At 47.1% G+C, this 23005-nt stretch overlaps 1 protein-coding gene across 1 annotated transcript in view; it reads right to left on the bottom strand.

The window, feature by feature from the left end:
• The window catches only part of ZPLD1 (zona pellucida like domain containing 1), a 296759-nt gene that overhangs the window by 1833 nt on the left and 271921 nt on the right, over positions 1 to 23005 (bottom strand). The gene's annotated exons all lie outside the window — the stretch shown is intronic.

The raw sequence follows: 23005 nt of genomic DNA, 5'->3' as shown, positions 1-23005 counted from the left end.
AATCTGATATACTATACATGCACATAAACATACTGTACATACATGAGGAAGATACTGTACTCTATATACACATTTATTAGACCCAAGAAGATTTCAGTGATTGAGTTACAGATGTTATTGAATATACAACATGCTGACATGTGTAAGTAACTTTAACTAAATATGTATATATATATATATATATATATATATATATACTGTATACACACATACACACACACACACACGTCCAAAACTGGGGGGTGGGGGGGGCTAGGATGGCACGTCACTCAGGCGCTGGAATTGAGGGGGTGCTGCCTCATCCCAGATTTTGAAAAAGCAAAGGCTGTCCCCCTCTCACTTCAGGACATTACACATTGGCAGCCAGTGCTTTCCACTGGGCTTCTGGCCTGTGTGTTCCACCTGGCTTCCAGCCTGTGTGGTCCACCTGGCTACAGGTCTGTGCTCTTGACCAGGATGCAGGTCCGTGCTCTTCAACTGACTTCAGCTCTGCACTGGATGTGTTGTCCCCACATTCCTTCCCTCTGATCTCTGCCTTCTGCTCCTGGCTGACTGCTGATTAGAAGACTTGCTGTGTCTGACACTAACATGTACTGATCCCTATATCGCCTAAGGCCCTGTGCCCACATTTATCGCCTCCCTCACCCATATGCCCGTTATCCTTTCCCCTCCCACCCCCCTGCCCCCTGTTATTCTTTCTTCTACGCTCCCCACCCATTTTTCCCCTGTTATCCCCACCCCTCCATGTCTGGAGCAGACTGTCGCACCAGACTCTCCTTACAGCCACACCAATGGTGACAGCAGCATATACAAACACATGGGTATAACTAGCCAGTGCTTCTGCCCCAATTCTTCTGCCACCCATCTGCCTGTCAGGACAGAGGCCCCACTGCTAGCCCGGGTGATGGAGAGCCACCAGATAAATGATAATAGCAGTGGAGCGTGGGCAGGCAACCGGCAGCCTGAGCTCATGGTGTGCTGACCAGATGTGGGGGGTCACCATCATCTTTTTTGTTGTTGATCTTTTTAGGTTTATATTATATGAGGTCCTATGTTCCTGTGGGGTTTAAATGTACTGAAGGTGTAGATGCCAAATGGGGCGGGAAGAATGGGTGGTGCCAAATGACTGCCTCAAGTGATAGAAATCCTAGTTTCGGCCCTTAATATATTAACTGTTGGGGGTAAATTTACTAATGGTCAATTTAGATCAATTTTATTTGTTCTGGAATCGAGAAAAATCAACCTAGATCTGCAGTATGTTGTATTTCTGGGGCTAAAACACACATGTAACAACATTTAAAATAAATAAAATCATCTTATTGTGCATGTGTGTTATAGCTGCTGAAACTCAGTATTGATTTAGATTGATTTTCATCTATTTGTTATGATATATGTACTCGGAGCCCGAGAGACAGGGTGGCAATAGATGGGTTCCAAATACAGAAACGTGATGCTGCAGTTCAAACTAAGATTTGCAGCAACCCCTAACAGAAAACCCTGACTCTGTTGTACTTCCCTAGTGGTCGATTAACGCCTGCCAGACTATGGTTTCTTGGGCCCACGGTAGCAGCTTTTGAACGGGCGGATTAGGTCTGCCCGAACTCCGATGCCCCCCGGTCTTAGTAGGTGAGAAGGCGTTAACAAAGACAGAGAGAGAACAAGGGGAAAACTAACTAAGACAGACAAAATGGTGAAATGGGAAACTACAGAAAATAATAAACTAATTTATGTGCAGCGTGGCCGCCATGGCAAAACCGTAACCAAGGTAATGCTGCCCAAATTCCAAATACGAATCCGTTGTAGTTCAACAAGGACAACAGTGGCGGAACCTCTGCAGAAAACACAATGGCAAGAAGATCAGAATTATACGGCTTCAGCCGTATGGTGCGGCAGAGCCGCTACTCCCGACACCGGAGAAGTTGCACAAAGAAGCAACAGGACCACAAGGCTGAAGATTCAGGGTCATTAGACTGGAAGGTTGGAACAGATTCCCAGGACCAGGCTCCGGAAACCGGGATACAGGATGCAGGAATGAACTGGCCGAAAACAGGAACACTCCAGAGGCAGGATACAAGCTCTGAGGCTGCAATGTGCTGGCTCCCATAAAAAGGCCCTGCTGGCAAATCACAGGAGAGCCAGCACGGCCAGCCCCCAGACTGCAGGGTGACCATCCGGCCTCTCCGGTTGCTAGGCAACCAACCGGGGACAGGGAGTCAGTTGTGGAAGTGATGCGCCAGCCCATTGCCTAGCAGTGGCCAGACGCCGGCGCGACCCGCCGCCGCTGACAGTACACCCCTTGAGGAGTGGTTAAGGAACCCCTAAATCCAGGTTTATGAGGAAATTCCTGGAAAAACATCATCTTTAGTTTCGTGGCATGCAAATCCCTGTACCGGACACAAGATCTCTCCTCTGGGCCGTACCCCTTCCAACGACCAGAAAATACAGCAGACCACAGGAAAATTTAGAATCCAAAACTTTTTCCACCAGGAATTCTTGTTGGCCCTGAACATCTGCAGGAGATCTACCCTGAATAATTCTCTAAGGAAATTTCCTGGAAAGGACACACGGCTTGAGCAGAGAACAATGAAAGGTGTTGGAAATTTTAAGTGATTTCGGCAATTGCAGCCGAAAAGCAAACAGATTGACCTTTTTGATAATAGAAAATGGCCTGATGAATCTAGGTCCCAGTTTAGCCGAAGGTTGTCGGAGTTTGATGTTACGGGTTGACATCCACACCTTGTCTCCCACCTTAAAGGTGTATGGATGTCAGAACCTATCCGAAAAAAATTCTCCTGGAAGGCAGCTTTCTTAAGAGCAAGGTGTACCTTCTTCCAAATAGCTCTGAGGTGGGAAGTTAAGGCCAAGGAAGAAGATGGACAATTAGGAGTAAAGGAAATGGCTATGGGATGAAAGCAAAGGACCGAAAAGAACGGAGACACCTTAGTGGATGAATGGCAGGCGTTGTTGTAAGCAAACTTGGCCAGGGAAAGATAATCCGACCAATCGTTCTGAAACTTGGCAGTATAAAGATGCAGATACTGCTTCAGCAATTGGTTAACACGCTCCATCTGCTCCTTGGATTGTGGATGGTATCCCGAGGTTAAACCGAGTCTCATGTTTAACGAGGCACAAAAGAGCTTACAGAAATGGGCAATAAACTGCGGTTCCTGGTCCAAAACAATATCAATGGGTAATCCATGGAGCCTGAAAATATGGCGAAGGAATAAGACTGCCAACCTGAGCGGACGGTAATCGGGGTTAAGCAATGAAATGGGCCATCTTGCTAAATCGATCCACCACCACCCAGATCACCTGAAAACCAGAAGAGAGTGGAAGATCCACCACGAAATCCATGGAAATGTGTGACCATGGCCTGACTGGAATGGCTAAAGACATGAGCTGCCCCACTAGCATAATCTTGACAAAAGAGAACAAACTCCCTAACATCCTTGGAAAGATTAGGCCACCACACCGAACGAGAGAGCAACTCCAATGTTTTAGTAACACCAGGATGGCCAGCAACTTTTTTATCATGAAACTCAGCAAGTACACTGCCTCGCCAGAACTCTGGAATGAAGAGATGGCCAATGGTAGTGTTACTGGGAGCCTGCTGCTGAACCTGAACAAATTGTGTCTGTAAATCCTGTGGAGTGGCAGGAGAATGGTTATTGTGAACAGGAAGGAAACAGTGTGACAGGGCATCTGCCTTGGTGTTCTTAGAACCGGGCCTGTAGGTGATAATGAAATTGAACTGAGTAAAGAACAATGTCCAGCAAGCCTGCTGGAAATTAAGCCGCTTACCTGACTCATAGAAACATAGAAACATAGAATTTGACGGCAGATAAGAACCACTTGGCCCATCTAGTCTGCCCCTTTTTTATTTTATCCTTTAGGCAATCTCAACCCTTTTTTAACCTTGATTCTTTGTAAGGATATTCATATGCCTGTCCCAAGCATGTTTAAATTGCCCTACAGTCTTAACCTCTACCACCTCTGATGGGAGGCTATTCCACTTATCCACTACCCTTTCTGTGAAGTAATTTTTCCTTAAATTTCCCCTGAACCTCCCCCCCTCCAGTCTCAATGTATGCCCTCGAGTTCTAATACTTCTTTTCCTTTGAAGAATGTTTCCCTCCTGAACTTTGTTAAGACCCTTTATATATTTGAAAGTTTCTATCATGTCTCCCCTTTCCCTTCTCTACTCCAAACTATACATGTTAAGATCTTTTAGCCTTTCCGGGTAAGTTTTGTGATGTAGGCCATGCACCATTTTAGTTGCCCTTCTTTGTACACTCTCTAATGTATTTATATCCTTCTGGAGATAGGGTCTCCAGAACTGGACACAGTATTCCAGATGGGGCCTTACCAATGACCTATACAGTGGCATTATCACTTCTTTTTTCCTGCTACTGATTCCTCTCCCAATGCAACCAAGCATCTGACTTGCCTTTCTCATTGCTTTGTTGCATTGCTTTCCTGCCTTCAAGTCACTTGAAATAGTGACTCCTAAATCTCTTTCCTCCTCAGTAGTTTCCATTATAGTACCCTTGATACTATACTTAGCCTTTGGGTTTTTGAGACCCAAGTGCATGATTTTGCATTTTTTAGCATTAAACTGTAGTTGCCACGTTCTTGACCATTTCTCAAGCCTACCTAGGTCATCAATGTACTGTAAATTCTTGTGGGCCATAAACACAGTGCCGGTATGCTTTGCTCCATGAAGACAGTGCCTCCATTCCTCAAAAGCCCACTTGACTGCCAACAATTCTCTGTTACCAACATCATAGTTGGTTTCTGCAGAAGATAATTTTTTGGGCATGAAAGCACGCGGATGAAGCATCAACGACTTGGCGTGAGGTGTCTAAAGACAGGAGCAGAGACAGAGGCCTGTTTTAAAGCCTGGAAGGTACGTATGGCCTGAGGCGACCACTTAGAAGGCTCAGCCCCTTTTTAGTCAAAGCTACAATAGGGGCAACTAACTCGGAGAAAGCATGAAACCGTCTATAATAATTAGCAAAACCCAAAAACCTCTGAATAGCCTTCAAGTTGGTGGGTTGAGCCCAATTCAAGACTACCTGGAGTTTTTAGGTTCCATAAAAAACCCTTCCGGAGAAATAATATATCCTTAAAAGGACACCTCTGTAATGTGAAAATCACATTTCTCCAACTTGGCATACAAGTGAATCTCCCGCAATTTTTGAAGCACTTGCCACACATGGAAACAATGCTGTTCCGGAGACTCAAAATAAATTAGGATGTTATCCAAATAAACTACCACGAATTTCCCCAGGAAGTCGTGGAGAACATCGTTTATAAGATCCTGAAACATCACAGGAGTGTTGGACAGACCAAACGGCATCACCAGATATTCATAATGTCCGGACTGTGTACTAAAAGCCGTCTTCCACTCATCCCCAGATCTTAGTCGGATGAGGTTATATGCTACTCTAAGGTCAATTTTAGAAAAAATGACCGTGGTGCGGAGTTGATAGAAACAACACAGAAATGAGAAGTAAGGGGTAAGTGTTCTTGACAGAAATCTTATTCAGGGCCCGATAGTCAATGCACGGCCTAAGAGATCCGTTTTTTTTTTTCAACAAAAAAGAACCCCGCACTCAAACGGGATTTAGAGGGCCTAATAAATTTCTTCTTTAGGCTCTCCTGAAAATAGTAGTCCATGGCCTTAGTTTCAGGGCCAGACAGTGCATAAAGTCTCCCTTTAGGCAAAGTAGCACCAGGAATGAGGTCAATGGCGCAGTCATAAGAATGATGGGGTGGAAGGACATCCACATTTCCCTTGGAAAAGACATCTGTATAGTCCTGATAAACTGCTGGAATAGGTTCTGAAATGACGACAGCGACCCGTACAGGATGAGTAATACACCTCTTAGTGCAGTTGGAACCCCAGACTGCCAATCAATGGTTGGATTATGGATGGCAAGCCAGGGGTGACCCAAGACTAAAGGCACAGCCGGACAATGGGTGTGGAAGAATTCAATTTCTTCAGAATGCAATGTACCCACAGTCAACTGCAATGGTGGAGTCTGATGAGTAATTACCCCGTTTGAGAGAGGGCCACCATCTAAACCGCGCATGGTAATAGGTCTACAAAGCTGGAGCTGCGGAATTCCTAGAGTTTGAGCCCAATTAAGATCCATAAAGTTCCCAGCAGCTCCGCTATCAATAAATGCTGAAACAAAAGAACTCTGACTTCCTGAAGATATTTCGTCAGGAACTAACAAGGAATCATGTGAGGAGACTAATTAAAAACCAAAGTGAACCCCCTCAACTTTCACTTGGTCAGGGCATTTCCCTGCTTATTTGGACAGCTGCACGCAACATGTCCCTTGCCGCTACAGTATAAGCAGAGCCCTAAATTCAACCTTCTGGTTCTCTCTCCAGAGCACAGTCGTGACAGACCCACTTGCATGGGTTCTTCAGCGTCCACAGGGGGAGCATACACACATGAACTAGGACTAAAACTAGCCCCTCTTTCAGTCTTCCGCTCTCGGAGCAAGATCCATGAGCTTATCCAAAGTCTCTGGGGGTTGGGTACTGAATGAGACTATCCTTGATCACTTCTGACAAGCCGATGCGAAACTGACTGCACAGAGCAGGATCATTCCAGCCACAGTCGTTCGACCAATGGTGAAACTCAGTACAATATGCCTCAGCGGAATTTTTACCCTGTTTTAATGCACGTAAATGGCTCTGTGCAGATGCTTCCCTAGCCGGATCATCATACAACAGGCCTAACAATTTAAAAAAGGCATCCACCGTGAGTAATGCTGCGTCATCAGGTTTTAGCCCAAAGGCCCAAGTTTGTGGGTCCCCCTGAAGTAAAGACATAACTATGCCCACCCGCTGGGATTCTGAACCTGAGGACCGGGGCCTTAAGCGAAAGTAAAGTTTACAGCTCTCCCGAAAATAAAAAAAATCTTTTTGGTTACCCAAAAAGCGGTCGGGAAGATTCATCTTGGGTTCTGGGGCTACACTCAGGGAAGTTTGCAAAAGATCCTCCTGATACCTCACCCGAAGGGTAAGATCCTGCACCATCTGAGTTAGATTCTGGATCTGACTAGCTGATACTTGGATGGGATTCTGACCTTGCATCGAAGGATTCATGAGGACAGAATTTCAAGGCCACCCTGATTTGTTTTGTGGCCGGTGATAATGTTATGATCTATGTACTCAGAGCCCGAGAGACAGGGTGGCAATAGATGAGCTCCAAATACAGAAACGTGATGCTGCAGTTCAAACTAAGATTTTCAGCAATCCCTAATGGAAAACCCTGACTCCGTTGTCCTTCCCTAGTGGTCGATTAACGCCTGCGAGACTATGATTTCTTGGGCCCACAGCAGCCGTGTTTGAACGGGCGGATTAGGTCTGCCCGAACTTTGATGCCCCCGGTCTTAGTAGGTGACAAGGCATTAACAGAGACAGAGAGATAACAAGGGGAAAACTAAGACAGACAAAAAGGCGAAAAGGGTAAACTACAGAAAATAATAAACTAATTTATGTGTGGCGTGGCCGCCAAGACAAAACCGTAACCAAGGTAATGCTGCCCAAATGCCAAATACGATGCCGTCATAGTATGGCAAGGACAACCATGGCGGAACCTCCACAGAAAACACAATGGCAAGAAGATTAGAATTATATGGCTTCAGCCTTACGGTGCGGTAGAGCCGCTACTCACAACACCGGAGAAGTTGCACAAAGAAGCAACAGGACCACAAGGCTGAAGATTCAGGGTCACTAGACTGGAAGGCTGGAACAGGCTCCGGAAACCAGGTTACAGGATTCAGGAATGAACTGGCTGAAAACAGGAACACTCCAGAGGCAGGATACAAGCTCCACAGGAAGCTATCACCGGCGAGGCTGCAATGTGCTTGCTCCCATAAAAAGGCCCTGATGGCAAATCACAGGAGAGCCAGCACGACCAGCCCCCAGACCCTAATTGCCCAGCTGCTATGAGGCGCGCTGAGCGCGGTGTCTCGGCTGCTTAGTAACAGCCGGGACTGCAGTGCAGGGAGGCCGCCCGGTGTCTCCGGTTGCTAGGCAACTGGCCGCGGACAGGGAGTCAGCGGTGGAAGTGACCCACTTTTCCCCCGTTCCCTAGCAATGGCCAAGCGCCGGCACGACCAGCCGCCACTGACACTATTAAAGATCAGTGTTATATACAGATACAGTAGGGTCTGACTCTGAGGTGGGAGTTAAGCAAAAAAAAAAGAGCAACTTCTGTAACTGTGCATCTGGTTAATAGCTGCTGAAACTCAATATTGATTTTGATTGATTTTCATCTATTAAAAATCAGTGCGTTCTATTACATAAATGCCAAAAAAGGTGCTTGGCATTACCTAGTCACACGGCACTCACGTGTTATGTGTAACGCGACTTGTAACTCACGGAGCAAAAATGTAAGAGGACTGTACTAATGATAATTACTGTGGATGGTAAAACAGCAGATGGTGCACAAAAATAGGTGGACAGATACTTGCATTAGCATCAGTGGCGGTTCTTGCCACGGGCAAGCAGGACTTTTGCCCGGGGCGCCGCCTTCCAGAGGGCGCTAGCGCCATCCGGAGGGCGCCGCACCGTGGCAAGATCCGCCACTGCTGCCCGCTGTGTCCCCCGTCCGCTGCCCGCTGTCGTCCCCGTCGTCTCCTGTGAAGGGAACTAGACGCTATGCGTCTAGTTTCCCTTCGTGGAGAGTAACTGCTGAGCGGTGCGCGATGACGTCATCGCGCACCGCACAGCAAAGGTCCTCTCCACGAAGGGAACTAGACGCATAGCGTCTAGTTTCTCTTCGTGGAGAGGACCTTTTGCTGTGCGTTGCGCGATGACGTCATCGCGCACCGCTCAGCATTCAAGCGGCGCTTTCAATGTACAGGGGGCGTGACTCACCACGCCCCCTGTATTAGGCCACGCCCCTTCTCTGCCCGGGGCGCTCTGCGCCCTTTAACCGGCCCTGATTAGCATAAGGTAGTACATTTGCTGCTGCTGCAGTTGTCGGCACTTGCTGGTTTTCTGCGTCCAACTCAGAATCAGAGTCAATATTATAAACTTGCTTACACTCATTTTACTTTAGCTCTGCCGACATTTTTAAGTCTTTTAATAATGTCAACAAATGTAATGTTTTACAGTAGGGGTGGGCAATTATTTCAGCTGGGGGGCCGCTTAACACTTCCAGCGAATATTCGAGGGCCATATACAAAATATCTTGTATATGCAATATCTATCACAAAAATGCTGTATTATTTTTATGTTCTCCGATGTTTGTATGGCTTTCCTCCCACACCACAAAAATATATTGGGAGGTGTTGCGGAATTCATACTGTAAGCACCAAAAGGGCAGGGACTAATATGAATGACAAATATTTGTAGGAGTAAGTCCTGGGCTGCGCAGAGACAGCGTACACATACGTACGCGCAGCTCTGCGTACACATACGATCGCACACTTGCACAGGTGAATTTACAGTCCCCATGGGGGCGGCGACTACCCGAACACAGGACAGCAAAATTAGCAGCACAGTGATCAAGTCTGCATCAGCCCCTTAGTCAGCAGTTGCAGCAAAATGCAAATGCAGCCAACTCATAATAAGATCCGTTATAGGGCCCAAGTCAAACACGATCACTGCTGTGCATTTTCGCACAGCAGGCGATCGGGTTTGAACTGTGCATACACTGCAATGTGCAGGAACATCAGTCCGCAGCGCCGGGATGGTGCAAATAAAGTGATCGCACAGGCGATCGCAAGGCGATTGACAGGAAGAGGACGTTTGTGGGTGGCAATTGACCATTTTAGAGGAGTGTCCGGAAAAACGCAGGAGGCACCAGGCATTTGGAGGGAGGGTTTCTGACATCAGCTCCGGCCCCGATCATCGCAGTGGAAGAGTAAGTCCTGGGCTGTGCAGAAACTGCACAAACTTCTGTTTGTGTAGCTCTCTTGCACATGCGATCGCACCCCTGCACAGCGATTTCCCCCTCCCACTGTAGGCGGCGACTACCTGATCGGAGCAGTGCAAAAATCGCCTGCTAGTGATCAGGTCTGAATTAGGCCCATAGTTATGTATATAACTATAAAAACATAGTATATATAAGTATAAAAACACAAACCACAATATACATTACGTAGCATACATACTTTTTTACAGGCAAAATACAAATGTCTAAAAAACACAGTAATCCAGTAATAAAAAAATAAATTCAAAAAACACAGTGCTGAAAACAAACAGCACCCTGTGTAATGCTGTTATTCACAGCTCATGTCTCTCACTGGGCACAATTACTAGCTCCCTCCTCCGGACCCATATAGCAGCCTTTACCCCTCTCCCCCCCTCTCCCCTGGACCCATATAGCAGTCTATCCTCCCCTCTCTCCTGAACCTATATAGCAGTCCCTCCCACCCTCCACACTCCCCATAATCTATATAGCAGTCACTACCCCCCTTTTCCCCCTCCCCTAAACCTATATAGCAGTCCCTACCCCCCCTTCCCCTAAACCCATATGGCAGTTTTTAACTCCCCTCCCTCCCCTCCCCTTAAATCTATATGGAAGCTGAAGCACTGATCCGTTTCATGGGCTGGCTGGACAGGGGGTTCACCTGTTTTTCACAGTGGCAGATGATCCCCACTGCCCGATGATCCACACTGCTGCTGTGGTCTCTGCCCGCTCCTGCTCCCGCTCGCTGTCCGCTGCTCCTGCTCACTGGCCGCCGCTCCTACTCACTGCCCACCCCTGTGCCACCCAGCGCATGACAACAGAGGAAATCCCGGTCAGCTGACCCTGTGATGTGACCGGGATTTCCTCAGCGGCGCCGCATCTGGGAGCAGTGTAGCGCAATGACAAGCGGCTCAGCCTGTCGGGCTGCTTGTCATTGCACTCTGATGGGGCACAGTGGGCCAGGCAGGATAAGTCCGCGGGCCGCATCCAGCCTGCGGGCTGCATGTTGCCCACCCCTATTTTACAGTGTATCATGATTAGTGATGAGCGGGTTCGGTTCCTCGGATTCCGAACCCCCCCGAACTTCACCCATTTTACACGGTTCCGAGGTAGACTCGGATCCTCCCGCCTTGCTCGGTTAACCCGAGCGCGCACGAACGTCACCATCCTGCTGTCGGATTCTCGCGAGATTCGTATTCTATATAAGGAGCCACGTGTCGGCGCCATTTTCAATTGTGCATTGGAGATGATAGGGAGAGGATGTGTTCAGTGTGCTGCAAATATCTGTGCTCAGTGTGCTGAAAATATCTACGTTCTCCGCCTGAAAAACGCTCCATATCTGTGCTGCATTGTAGTATATAGTAGGAGGACAGTGCAGAATTTTGCTGACCAGTGACCACCAGTATTATATAGCAGTATGGTACAGTAGTCCACTGCTCTACCTACCTCTGTGTCGTCAAGTATACTATCCATCCATACCTGTGGTGCATTTTAGTTGTGTGCAGTATATATAGTAGGAGGACAGTGCAGAATTTTGCTGACCACCAGTGTATAATATATAGCAGTACGGTACAGTAGGCCACTGCTCTACCTACATCTGTGTCGTCAAGTATACTATCCACCCATACCTGTGGTGCATTTTAGTTGTGCGCAGTATATATAGTAGGAGGACAGTGCAGAATTTTGCTGACCACCAGTATATAATATATAGCAGTACGGTACAGTAGGCCACTGCTCTACCTACCTCTGTGTCGTCAAGTATACTATCCACCCATACCTGTGGTGCATTTCAGTTGTGCGCAGTATATATAGTAGTAGGCCATTGCTATTGATATATTACTGGCACATAATTCCACACATTAAAAAATGGAGAACAAAAATGTGGAGGGTAAAATAGGGAATGATCAAGATCCACTTCCACCTCGTGCTGAAGCTGCTGCCACTAGTCATGGCCGAGACGATGAAATGCCATCAACGTCGTCTGCCAAGGCCGATGCCCAATGTCATAGTAGAGAGCATGTAAAATACAAAAAACAAAAGTTCCGTAAAATGACCCAAAAATCAAAATTAAAAGCGTCTGATGAGAAGCGTAAACTTGCCAATGTGCCATTTACGACAAGGAGTGGCAAGGAATGGCTGAGGCCCTGGCCTATGTTCATGGCCAGTGGTTCAGATTCACATGAGGATGGAAGCACTCATCCTCTCGCTAGAAAAATGAAAAGACTTAAGCTGGCAAAAGCACAGCAAAGAACTGTGCGTTCTTCTAAATCACATATCCCCAAGGAGAGTCCATTTGTGTCGGTTGCGATGCCTGACCTTCCCAACACTGGACGGGAAGAGGTGGCGCCTTCCACCATTTGCACGCCTCCTGCAAGATCTGGAAGGAGCACCCACAGTCCAGTTCCTGATAGTCAAATTGAAGATGTCACTGTTGAAGTACACCAGGATGAGGATATGGGTGTTGCTAGCGCTGAGGAAGATATTGACAAAGAGGATTCTGATGGTGAGGTGGTTTGTTTAAGTCAGGGACCTGGGGAGACACGCGTTGTCCGTGGGATGAATATGGCCGTCAATGCCTGGTCAAATTACAAAAAAAATCACCTCGTCGGTGTGGAATTATTTTAACAGAAATGTGGACAACATTTGTCAAGCCGTGTGTTGCCTTTGTCAAGCTGTAATAAGTAGGGGTAAGGACGTTAACCACCTAGGAACATCCTCCCTTATACGTCACCTGGAGCGCATTCATCAGAAGTCATTGACAAGTTCAAAAGCTTTGGGTGACAGCAGAAGCAGTCCACTGACAACTAAATCCCTTCCTCTTGTAACCAAGCTCCTGCAAACCACACCACCAACTTCCTCAGTGTCAATTTCCTCCTTAGACAGGAAAGCCAATAGTCCTGCAGGCCATGTTACTGGCAAGTCTGATGAGTCCTCTCCTGTCTGGGATTCCTCCGATGCATCCTTGAGTGTAAAACCTACTGCTGCTGGCACTGCTGTTGTTGCTGCTGGGAGTCAATCGTCATCCCAGAGGGGAAATCGGAAGACCACTTGTACTACTTCCAGTAAGCAATTGACTGTCCAACAGTCCTTTGCGAGGAAGATGAAATATCACAGCAGTCATCCTGCTGCAAAGCGGATAACTCAGGCCTTGGCAGCCTGGGTGATGTTAAACGTGTTTCCGGTATCCACTGTTAATTCACAGGGAACTAGAGAATTGATTGAGGTACTGTGTCCCCGGTACAAAATACCATCTAGGTTCCATTTCTCTAGGCAGGCGATACCAAGAATGTACACAGACGTCAGAAAAAGACTCACCAGTGTCCTAAAAAATGCAGTTGTACCCAATGTCCACTTAGCCACGGACATGTGGACAAATGGAGCAGGGCAGACTCAGGACTATATGAATGTGACAGCCCACTGGGTAGATGTATTGCCTCCCGCAGCAAGAACAGCAGCGGCGGCACCAGTAGCAGCATATCGCAAAGGCCAACTCGTTCCTAGGCAGGCTACGCTTTGTATCACCGCTTTCCATAAGAGGCACACAGCTGACAACCTCTTACGGAAACTGAGAAACATCATCGCAGAATGGCTTAACCCAATTGGACTCTCCTGGGGATTTGTGACATCGGACAATGCCACCAATATTGTGCGTGCATTACATGTGGGCAAATTCCAGCACGTCCCATATTTTGCACATACATTGAATTTGGTGGTGCAGAATTATTTAAAAAACGACAGGGTCGTGCAAGAGATGCTGTCGGTGGCCCGAAGAATTGCGGGCCACTTTTGGCATTCAGCCACCGCATGCCGAAGACTGGAGCACCAGCAAACACTCCTGAACCTGCCCCGCCATCATCTGAAGCAAGAGGTGGTAACGAGGTGGAATTCAACTCTCTATATGCTTCAGAGGATGGAGGAGCAGCAAAAGGCCATTCAAGCCTATACAGCTACCTACGATATAGGCAAAGGAGGGGGAATGCACCTGACTCAAGCGCAGTGGAGTATGATTTCAACGTTGTGCAAGGTTCTGCAACCCTTTGAACTTGCCACACGGGAAGTCAGTTCAGACACTGCCAGCCTGAATCAGGTCATTCCCCTCATCAGGCTTTTGCAGAAGAAGCTGGAGAGATTGAAGGAGGAGCTAAAACAGAGCGATTTCGCTAGGCATGTGGGACTTGTGGATGGAGCCCTTAATTCGCTTAACCAGGATTCACGGGTGGTCAATCTGTTGAAATCATAGCACTACATTTTGGCCACCGTGCTCGATCCTAGATTTAAAACCTATGTTGTATCTCTCTTTCCGGCAGACACAAGTCTGCAGAGGTTCAAAGACCTGCTGGTGAGAAAATTGTCAAGTCAAGTGGTACGTGACCCGTCAACAGCTCCTCCTTCACATTCTCCCGCAACTGGGGCTGCGAGGAAAAGGCTAAGAATTCCGAGCCCACCCGCTGGCGGTGATGCAGGGCAGTTTGGAGCGAGTGCTGACATCTGGTCGGACTGAAGGACCTGCCAGCGATTACTGACATGTCGTCGACTGTCACTGCATATGATTCTGTCACCATTGAAAGAATGGTGGAGGATTATATGAGTGACCGCATCCAAGTTGGCACGTCATACAGTCCGTATATACACTGGCAGGAAAAAGAGGCAATTTGGAGGCCCTTGTAGAAACTGGCTTTATTTTACCTAAGTTGTCCCCCCCTCCAGTGTGTACTCCGAAAGAGGGTTTAGTGCAGGGGCTCACCTTGTCAGCAATTGGCGTACGAGGTAACTTCCAGAAAATGTGGAGAAGATGATGTTCATCAAAACGAATTATAATGAATTCCTCCGTGGAGACATTCACCAGCAACTGCCTTCAGAAAGTACACAGGGACCTGAGATGGTGGATTCCAGTGGGGACAAATTAATAATCTGTTAGGAGGGGGATGTACACAGTGAAATGGGTGAGGAATCGGACGATGAGTAGGAGGTGGACATCTTGCCTCTGTAGAGCCAGTTTGTGCAAGGAGAGATTGATTGCTTCTTTTTTGGTGGGGGCCCAAACCAACCAGTCATTTCAGTCACAGTCGTGTGGCAGACCCTGTCGCTGAAATGATGGGTTTGTTAAAGTGCATGTCCTGTTTATATAACATAAGGGTGGGTGGGAGGGCCCAAGGACAATTCCATCTTGCACCTCTTTTTTCTTTAATTTATCTTTGCATCATGTGCTGTTTGGGGACTATTTTTTGAAGTGCCATCCTGTCTGACACTGCAGTGACACTCCTAGATGGGCCAGGTGTTTTTGTCAGCCACTTGTGTCGCTTGGCTTAGCCATTCAGCGACCTTGGTGCACCTCTTTTTTTCTTTGCATCATGTGCTGTTTGGGGACTATTTTTTGAAGTGCCATCCTGTCTGACACTGCAGTGCCACTCCTAGATGGGCCAGGTGTTTGTGTCGGCCACTTGGGTTGCTTAGCTTAGCCATCCAGCGACCTTGGTGCACCTCTTTTTTTCTTTGCATCATGTGCTGTTTGGGGACTATTTTTTAAATCTGTCATCCTGTCTGACACTGCAGTGCCACTCCTAGATGGGCCAGGTGTTTGTGTCGGCCACTTGGGTCGCTTAGCTTAGTCACCCAGCTACCTCATTGCACCTCTTTTTTCTTTGCATCATGTGCTGTTTGGGGACTATTTTTTGAATCTGCCATCCTGTCTGACACTGCAGTGCCACTCCTAGATGGGCCAGCTGTTTGTGTCGGCCACTTGGGTCGCTTAGCTTAGTCACACAGCTACCTCATTGTACCTCTTTTTTTCTTTGCATCATGTGCTGTTTGGGGACTATTTTTTTAAATCTGCCATCCTGTCTGACACTGCAGTGCCACTCCTAGATGGGCCAGGTGTTTGTGTCGGCCACTTGGGTCGCTTAGCTTAGTCACACAGCTACCTCATTGCACCTCTTTTTTTCTTTGCATCATGCGCTGTTTGGGGACTATTTTTTAAATCTGCCATCCTGTCTGACACTGCAGTGCCACTCCTAGATGGGCCAGGTGTTTGTGTCGGCCACTTGGGTCGCTTAGCTTAGTCACACAGCTACCTCATTGCACCTCTTTTTTTCTTGCATCATGTGCTGTTTAGGGACTATTTTTTAAATCTGCCATCCTGTCTGACACTGCAGTGCCACTCCTAGATGGGCCGGGTGTTTGTGTCGGCCACTTGGGTCGCTTAGCTTAGTCATCCAGCGACCTCGGTGCAAATTTTAGGACTAAAAATAATATTGTGAGGTGTGAGGTGTTCAGAATAGACTGGAAATGAGTGGAAATTATGGTTATTGAGGTTAATAATACTATGGTATCAAAATGACCCCCAGATTCTATGATTTAAGCTGTTTTTGAGGGTTTTTTGTAAAAAAAACCCGAATCCAAAACACACCCGAATCTGACAAAAAAATTTCAGGGAGGTTTTGCCAAAACGCGTCCGAATCCAAAACACGGCCGCGGAACCGAATCCAAAACCAAAACACAAAACCTGAAAAATTTCCGGTGCACATCACTAATCATGATTGCTAATAGCTATATTTCAGATAAAACAGAATCCAGTCAATTTTTATAAAAAATTATAGATTTTTGTAATCGATTTTTAACTGGACCAAAATCCAAATCCAAACCAATACACTTGAGGGTGGTTTTGCAAAACCAAAATAAGAGGATGATATTACAACCAAAACCAAAATACAGGGGTCCTTGCACAACTCTAGATTTTTAGATTTTTATCAATAATTATCGATTTTAAACCAAACCAAAAACATAATCCGAACCAAAACACTTGAGGTTTGTTTAGCCAAAACCAAAACACAATGATAAATTACGTAGAACCAAGACAAAAAAACAAAACATGGGGCTCCATGCACATCTCTGAATAATACAAAACGTATGCTTAGACAGTGCTGCATGAAACATAGCATTGTGATACAAAGGGTTACATTTACTAAAGATTCTAAAATTGAAAAGTGGTGATGTTGCCCAAAGAAACCAATCAAATTCTGTCTATCATTTTCTAGGATGTGATAGAGAAATGATAGACCCTGATTTGTTGCTTTGGGCAGCATCACCACTTTTAAATTTTAGAACCTTTAGTAAATTTACCCCATACTGAGTAGTGATTTATCATTCAGTGTTAGGAATAGAGATGAGCGTGTTCTGTTCTCAGAGAACCGAACATCCCCTGAACTTCATGATTCGAGCTAGGATCCGAGCCCGGCTCAGGACTTCCTGCCAGACTCAGATCCTAGAACGATGCAAAATGTCATCATCCCGCTGTCAGATTCTCACAGGTTTTGAATATTATATGGAATCCAAAACCCACGAGAATCCGACAGCCCTGCGTTGCCGCCATTTTCACTCTGAACTTCGAGAGTGAGGGAGACAGACCTCTGTCTCTCTGTGGGTGTTGGCATCTGGTGGGGTTATTGTGTGCTCTCTAGGGGTGCTGTCCTGTCACTGTGGTGTCCCTGTGCTGTTAGGGGTGCTGTCCTGGCTTTCACTGGTGTCATGTGCTGTTAGGGGTGCTGCAGCTGTACATGGTTGTTGCTGTACTGGCTGTCACTGTGCACTGTCCTCCTGTATGCTGTGAAAATACAGGGGAGCTGGCACTGTCTTGTATGCTGTAAAAATTCAGGGATGCTGTGAAAATAAATGTACTCTGACCCTGTCTTGTATGCTGTAAAAAATCAGGGGTGCTGTGAAAATAAATGTACTCTGGCCCTGTCTTGTATGCTGTAAAAATTCAGGGGTGCTGTGAAAATAAATGTACACTGGCCCTGTCTTGTATGCTGTGAAATTTCAGGGGTGCAGTGAAAATAAATGTACACTGGCCCTGTCTTGTAAGCTGTAAAAATTCAGGGGTGCAGTGAAAATAAATGTACACTGGCCCTATCTTGTATGCTGTCAAATTTCAGGGGTGCAGTGAAAATAGATGTACAATGGCCCTGTCTTGTATGCTGTAAAAATTCAGGGGTGCTGTTAAAATAAATGTAGACTGGCCTTGTCCTGTATGCTGGAATAATACAGGGGTGCTGTTGTTAAAATAAAAGTACACTGGTCCAAATACAGGGTGCTGCTGTTAAAATAAAAGTACACTGGCCCAAATACAGGGGTGCTGTTGTTAAAATAAAAGTACACTGGCCCAATTACAGGGGTGCTGTTATTAAAATACAAGTACACTGGCCCAAATACAGGGTGCTGCTGTTAAAATAAAAGTACACTGGCCCAAATACAGGGGTGCTGTTGTTTAAATAAAAGTACACTGACCCTGTCCTGTATGCTGTAAAAATTCAGGGGTGCTGTTGTTAAAAAAATTACACTGGCCCTGTCCTGTATATTATAAAATTACAGAGGTCTTTATCAAATACAGAGGTGCTGACCCTGTCCTGTATGCTGTCAAAATACAGGGATACTGCCATTAAAATAGAAGTACACTGGCCCATATACAGGGGTGTTGATGTCAAAATAAAATTACGCTGGCCCTGTCTTGTATACTGTAAAATTACAGGGGTGTTGATCAAATGCAAGGATGCTGGCCCTGTCCTGCATGCTGTAAAAATACAGGGGTGCTGTTGTTAAAATAAAAGCACACTGGCCCTGTCCTGTATGCTATAAAATACATGGTTGCTGTTGTTAAAATAAAAGTACACTGGCCCAAATACAGGGGTGCTGTTGTTAAAATAAAATTACACTGGCCCTGTCTTGTATACTGTAAAATTACAGGAGTGCTGTTCAAACACAGGGGTGCTGGCCCTGTCCTGTATGCTGTCAAAATACAGGGGTGCTGTTGTTAAAATAAAAGTACACTGGCCCTTTCTTGTATGCTGTAACAATACATGGGTGCTGTGAAAATAAAAGGGCACTGTTCTGTGTGCTGTAATAATAAAGGGGTGCTGTCCTGTGAAATGGAGAACCAAAATTTGGAGGAAAAACTAGTGAAAGATCAGGAACCAGTTCCAGTTCCTAGTACTAGTGCTGAAGCTGCTGCCACCAGTCATGACATTGACAATGCAAATACATCAACATCGTCTGCGAAGGCCAATGCCCAATGTCAAAGAGGGCATGTAAAATCCAAGAAACAAAAATTATTAAACAGACAAATAAAGAAATTATCTGATGAGAAACTTAATATTGGCAATATGCCATTCATGACACAAAGTGGCAAGGAATGGCTAAGGCCTTGGCCTATGTTCATGACTAGTGGTTCAGCTTCACATGACGATGGAAGCCCTCATAACTTAGGCCTTGACACTTATGTTGGTGTTAGATGTGCAGAAGTCCTCCTCCCTCTCGAAAAAAAAAAAATGAAGCTTGTTAAAGCACAGAACCAAAAAACGGGGCGTTCAGAGATATCACAAATCCCCAAGGAGAGTCCAAGTGTGTCCGCGGTTGCGATGTCTAGGCCTGACCTTCCCAAGATTGTATGGGAAGAGGAGGCGGCTTCCACCATTTGCATGCCCCCTGCAAGTGCTGGGAGGTGCAAAGAACAAGGGGCATGTACCTTGATGGAGGCAGGAACACAGTGCCCTCTTCTCTATCTGTGACAGGGGGCCCTGCCCTTTGTGCTTTCCTCAGTTTGTCAGTCAGGCAGACTCTGACAGTGCCAGTTACACCGGTTAATAATGAACAGCTGTCTGTTAACTAGAGGCAGTATGTGGCTGTGATCATCAATGCTGCTCGGTGGAAGGACTCCTTTATCAGTCTGGCACATACAAGGTCAGCCCTGCCTACATAAGGCAAGGGGCAGGTCCTTCAGGCAGTGGGGCTCACCATACTCTCTGCACTGGGCCATTCATCCGACATTGCACAAAATGGTCATCGGGGGGCCAGGGGATAACTCATTGCTAGTCTGTGAAGCAGTAGGCCCCTTTGTCCTCAAGGCCCAGGAGCAATGGACCTGCTGCACCAATGGTAGTTCTGCCTCTGCCCTCAACATCAATTTCCTCCTCAGTCAGAAACATAAGTAGTCCTGCAGGCCATGTCACTGGCATGACTGACGTGTCCTCTCCTATCTGGGATTCCTCTGGAGGATCCTTGAGTGGTACTCCTACTGCTGCTTCTGCTGCTGTTGTTGCTGATGGGAGTCAATCGTAATCCCAGAGAGGAGGTCGAAAGACCACTTGTACTACTTCAACTAAGCAATTGACTGTCCAACAGTCCTGAGGCCATAACAACTACAGTATGCTTATGTTAGACGTGCATCCGGTATCCACAATTAGTGCAGTGGGATTTAGACAGTTGATGGACATACTTGTTATGAGCCACGGCTGTGGCTCATTCCTGTTTTGCATTTTGGTTATGTATTTTATGTTTATAGTTGTCTTGCAGGCCAGGATTTCCCGTTGCTCTGGTTTAAGAAGACTCTTGTTTGCTGCCGGTGGTGAGTCTGTGTAATTGCAGCTTGTTCCCATGTGTTCAGCCTCACCTGTCTGTTAATTGCACCTCTCAGTTGTGCAGCAGGGCAGCTGCACGACATAATTAATTAGGACTCTCTGTTATATTCTGGCTCAGTGCAGTACACAGATGCTGGTGATAATTCCAGAGTTCTTGAGTTCTGAGCTTGTCCCTGCCAGTTCCTGAGCTCCTGTCTAGCAGTGTCTGTCTAGCTGCTTCCAGTGTGGGTTCCAGTGTCGGTTCCAGTGTCTGATCCCGTGTCCTGCTGTGAAGCGTTCCTGTCCAGAAGTCCTGTGGCTTTGTCTGTGCCTGGTCGAGTATCTGGCTTCTTGGTGTCCACCGGTCTGTCGTTTGGGATTCTGCCTGTCCTCAGGTTCTGAGAGTCTGTGTCGGCTACATTGGGGGTTCCTGTCCATTTGCCAGTATTTGTACCAGTTCCGTGAGTAGCGGCTTTGCCGCGTCCGTCGGCCTAGGCCGCAGTATTCTTTGGTTATATTTGTTACTGGTGTTTTGCAGAGGGTTCTGCTTATGCTGTCACCGCCGGTACACAACAGTATTGTGTCGGCGTGTGGACAGCATTTCCTTTGTTGTTCTTTTCCTTTGGCGGCGTATTTAGTTTTAGGGTTGTTAGTAGCCCCTAGCCTTCTGTTTGCTTTAGTTAGAGGTCCCCTTGTTATTATCCTGTCTCGGTTCACGCCTTGTTTCACTCTAAGACCTTGGGGCATCGGAGTTGGGCAAACCTAATCCGCCCTTCAAACGCGGCTGCCGTGGGCCCAAGAAACCATAGTCACTCAGGCGTCAACTGACCACACGGGTGAAACAATGGAGGTAGGCTGCTAGGGGCTATTTCCATACCACACCTTATTTCAGCATCACGTTCTGGTGCTCTGGACTCACTACGCAACATCTCCCTTGTTCTGAGCACCAGGAACGTAACATTATCACCAGCCATACAACAAAAAAGAAACAAAGCTAAATAGTAGTTTTTTCTTTTTTGGTCCAGTGTCTTGTCTAGAATTCAGTGTTTAGAATCCAGTCCTGTCTAGAATTCAGTGTGCAGAATCCAGTCCGGTGTTTAGAATCCAGTCCTGTCTAGAATTCAGTGTGCATAATCCAGTCCGGTGTTTAGAATCCAGTCCTGTCTAGAATTCAGTGTGCAGAATCCAGTCCGGTGTTTAGAATCCAGTCCTGTCTAGAATTCAGTGTGCAGAATCCAGTCCGGTGTTTAGTTTCCAGTCCTGTCTAGTCCTGTCAGTGTGCAGAATCCAGTCCGGTTTGCAGAATCCAGTCCGGTGTGCAGAATCCAGTCTTGTCTTGTCTAGTTTAAAAAAAAAATCCAGTCCAGTCTTGTCTTTTCTAGTCTAGTTTAGTCTTGTCTTGTCTAGTTTAAAATCCTCCTATGCCAACTATGCAAGCCCTGCAGGCGTCTCTCTCAGCCCTGAACTCTGCTTTCAGTGCTTTGAAACCTGAGCGACTGGAAGTTTTGCAGCAATCCTTAAAGCAACTGCAAAACCTTCTGACTAAAATTTTGCTTATCTTGCCAGAAGTCATTGAGAGTTCATCTACCTCTAAAGAGACTCTTGCTCACAATATGGTGACAAGAGAATCCTCAGGTTCAGTTGGAGAGAAAAACTTTAAAAGTTTTCTGCGTCCCAGGCTCTCAGAAGAGGAGCGTCTGCGTCGCAGAAACTTAAATTTATGCCTATATTGTGGGGGTTTAGGCCACTATCTGCAGACCTGTGAGTTGCGCAAGCCAAAGTGTGGCGACAAGTCCTGCCCTCAGGCCAAGTTGAGTCAGGATACAAGACCTACTCCTGTCTCTACTGTGGCAGAGGTACTTGTCACACAACCCACACTAAAAAGCACTCTGTCCTATAATTGGGGTCCTTGGGCTAGGGAGCCCCATTATAGATTCAGGAACCAAAGGAGAATGTTTTTCTCCTCTCTTGATTTTCCTGTTGAAGCAGAGTTGCAAACCCCTGGAGCGGTGCCCGATGCCCGGGGTCCTGGAGTGGTGCCCGATGCCCAGGGTCCTGGAGTGGTGCCCGATGCCCAGGGTCCTGGAGTGGTGCCCGATGCCCGGGGTCCTGGAGTGGTGCCCGATGCCCGGGGTCCTGGAGTGGTGCCCGATGCCCGGGGTCCTGGAGTGGTGCCCGATGCCCGGGGTCCTGGAGTGGTGCCCGATGCCCAGGGTCCTGGAGCGGTGCCCGATGCCCAGGGTCCTGGAGCGGTGCCCGATGCCCAGGGTCCTGGAGCGGTGCCCAATGCCCAGGGTCCTGGAGCGGTGCCCGATGCCCAGAGTCCTGGAGCGGTACCCGATGCCCAGAGTCCTGGAGCGGTACCTGATGCCCAGAGTCCTGGAGCGGTACCTGATGCCCTAGGTCATAGAGGGACATCGAATATTATAGCTCAGGTGTCAATACCAGAAGGGGTCTCAGAAGCTGTTACCCCAGGTAGGGACTTGAAAAGCGCAACTACAGAGAAGGTGTCTAAAGCCAAAGTTCTAGAAGGGAACTCGAGAAGCAAAACCCCGGAAGGGATCTTTGAAGTAATATCCCCAAGTGGGGTCTCGAGAGACACAGCCCCAGAGAAGGGTCTAGAAGTCGCTTCCCCAGGAAAGGACTCAAGAGGCATAGCATTAGTGGAGGCTCT

The sequence above is a fragment of the Pseudophryne corroboree genome, chromosome 2 (genome assembly GCF_028390025.1).
Source record: "Pseudophryne corroboree isolate aPseCor3 chromosome 2, aPseCor3.hap2, whole genome shotgun sequence".
Lineage (NCBI taxonomy): Eukaryota > Metazoa > Chordata > Amphibia > Anura > Myobatrachidae > Pseudophryne > Pseudophryne corroboree.
Note: the sequence above shows the minus strand (reverse complement) of the source record. Positions and strands in the feature narration are given on the sequence as shown.